Genomic DNA, 3,475 nt, shown 5'->3' with positions numbered 1-3,475 from the left:
TTCGTTTAGGGATTTTTCCGTTATTAAGATTTCAGATTTTTAATCTTTTTTGTTGGCTACAATGAAGAATTTGATTTATATTAAAAAAAATAATTATTTTGTGTTAAAAACAATAATTATAATTAATTAATAGCTGTATTATTAATTATTACATACTAATAAAGAGAAGAACAAAAATTATTGAATGAAGTTAATAAAATATTTTTAACTGTAATATGAGTTGCATACTTAGAATAAAAAGATCTTTATTAAAGATATTTATGCTTATAATATTTTAAGATGAATTTTTCTACAATAATTAATTAGAAACCCATTTTTCTTACATTTTTATGTATGTAGTGGTGACACTTCAATAATATTTGTATCGGTGTTTAGTATAAATGTTAATAACAATTATGTTTTCCGTAATTATTAATTACCTGTGTAAATAGTGATTTATAATAAGGCTTTGTTGTGGTTTTTCCCACGTTTTTATGTATTGTTATGGTTCTTGGAACTAAAAATTAACTAAAAATTTGGATCAATCTTCTTACTTTCATCAAAAACAAGCCTTTTTAAAGTAATTATAAGAATTGATAAGGTGATTAATTCACAAAAAGTTTTATCTTTATCGATTTTGACAGTTGCGGAAGCTTTTGTGAATGTTAAAAGGCAAACAATTAGGCTATTACCCTTGTTTTTCTGTGTCTTTTTCAGTACAATATAAACAACGATCTAATATCTTATCACTTTTCCTTTGTAATACGTTTCGTATAACATGGTGATATGCAAGAAGATTTATTGCAGAATATGTATCTGGACAATTTTGTTATTGATTATTATCTAGATCTTCTAGTATATACGCACAAGAACAGTAGCATAAAAATATTTCCTTGCCAACCCATTCACAGCAGTTTTTCGCAGTTTTTGGGGAAGAAAATTGTTGTGCAACCATGTGATCTACTAAAATTATATACCACTGTAGAGAGCAGAGAATTTCCTATTGATTCCATATCGTCTCAGACTTTTGTACAAATCATATAAAAAAGTTATGACGTCTTAAACATTTGCATACGACAATTACTTATACACGCCTTTCGCCATTTTTGTGAGATAAATGTTTGTGCAACCATGTGATCTACTAAAGTTATATACCACTGTATAGAACGGAAAATTTCCTATAGATTCCATATAATCTCGGAGTTTTGTCCGAATCATATAAGAAAGTTATGACGTCTTAAACATTTGCATACGGCAATTATATGCAGTTTTGCAGTTTATGGGGGAGAAAATGCTTGTGCAACCTTATGATCCACTAAAGTTATATACGACTGTATAGAGCGAAAAATTTTCTATAGGATCTATACGGTATCGGAGTTTTGTATGTATCATATAAGAAAGTTACGATGCACTAAAGATTTGCATACAGCAATTAAACGCGATTTTCGCAGTTTTTGAGAGATAAATGCTTGTGCAACCATGTGATCAACTAAAGTTATATACCACTGTATAGAGCGGAAAATTTCCTATAGGTTCTATGTTGTTTTAGAGTTTTGCCCGTATCATATAAGAAAGTCATAACCCGAATGTGATTTAATGCGCTCCAAAACCGCACCGGTAAGAGTGTTTTTACAAAAAAATTATGGTTTTAAAACATCGTATTCGATTTTTTTATGCATCAATGGAAAGGGCAGAAAATCTCCTCTATTATTGATACGGGTTTAGTTTTCTTGTTCCCACCAAATAAAAGAGTTGTACTCAGAAAGGTCAATTTACCGATTCTATGTAGGGTTGTTTATCAGGAGTGCTTTTTTGATCGACGCCGATTGATATTGACTGGACAAAACCCGGATTTAGATAGCCCAAAGTGTGTTTTTTCCAAATTTATAATACTTTTTTGTTGACAATCTGTTCCATAACTGCTGCATATTTATACGATTTTGATATAGCAGATGACACGATTTGTTTAAAAAATCTTGCAAAAAGCCGTTTTGAAAAATCGCTTTTAGTTTTGAGAAATAAATTTTTGAAGTAATCGACAATTTTTGCGATTTTTGCAATTTTCGCCGATTAAGTTTTAAAAATTCGTATAAAATCCGGTTCTTGGAATATGAGTATGAAAATTTCCCAAAGTGTTAATAAAAGTGTCTTCTTTCCAATGAACCAACCCATTTTGAAAAATACCTTTTCGTTTTTGAGAAAACAATATTTGAAGTTTTGATAAAATTTTCGATGTTGCAATTTTCATCGATAATTTTCAAAATTCGGTATAAAATTAATTTCTTGAAGGATCCTTGTGGAAATATCACCAATTATTAATTAAAGTGTCCTCTTTTTAATGCAACAAGCCGTTTTGAAAAATCACTTTCAGTTCTTGGGAAATAAATTTTTGAAATGATTGAAAATTTTTTCGAATTTTGCAATTTTCGACGATTAAGATTTAGAAATTCGTATAAAATTCAGTTCTTGGAATATAAGTATGAAAATTTCTCAAAGTGTTAATAAAAGTGTCTTCTTTCCAATCAACCAACCCATTTTGAAAAATACCTTTTCGTTTTTGAGAAAATAATGTTTGAAGTTTTAATAAAATTTTTGATGTTGCAATTTTCATCGATAATTTTCAAAATTCGCTATAAAATTAATTTCTTGAGGGATCCTTATGGAAATATCACCAATTATTAATTAAAGTGTCCTCTTTTTAATGCATCAAGCCGTTTTGAAGAATCGCTTTTAGTTTTTGAGAAAACAATATTTGAGGTTTTGCTAAAATTTTCGATGTTGCGATTTTTATCGATAACTTTCAAAATTCGCTATAAAATTAATTTCTTGAAGGATTCTTGTGGAAATATCATCAATTATTAATTAAAGTGTCCGCTTTCTAATGCAAAAAACTGTTTTGAAAAATCGGTTTTAGTTTTTGAGAAATAAATTTTTGAAATGATATATAATTTTTTCGAATTTTGCAATTTTCGCCGATTAAGTTTTAAAAATTCATATACAATTCAGTTCTTGGAATATAAGTATGAAAATTTCCCAAAGTGTTAATAAAAGTGTCTTCTTTCCAATGAACCAACCCATTTTGAAAAATACCTTCTAGTTTTTGAGAAAACAATATTTGAAGTTTTGATAAAATTTTCGATGTTGCAATTTTCATCGATAACTTTCCAAATTCGCTGTAAAATTAATTTCTTAAAGGATCCTTGTGGAAATGTCACCAATTATTAATTATAGTATCCTCTTTTTAATGCAACAAGCCGTTTTGAAAAATCACTTTTAGTTCTTGAGAAATAAATTTTTGAAATAATTGACAATTTTTTCGAATTTTGCAATTTTCGCCGATTAAGTTTAAAAATTCGTATAAAATCCAGTTCTTGGAATATGATTATGAAAATTTCCCAAAGTGTTAATAAAAATGTCTCCTTTCCAATGAACCAACCCATTTTGAAAAATACCTTTTCGTTTTTGAGAAAATAATATTTGAAGTTTTGATAAAATT

This window comes from Onthophagus taurus, chromosome 1 (assembly GCF_036711975.1).
Source record: "Onthophagus taurus isolate NC chromosome 1, IU_Otau_3.0, whole genome shotgun sequence".
In the NCBI taxonomy this organism is placed as follows: Eukaryota; Metazoa; Arthropoda; class Insecta; order Coleoptera; family Scarabaeidae; genus Onthophagus; species Onthophagus taurus.
This window is presented reverse-complemented; position numbering follows the sequence as displayed.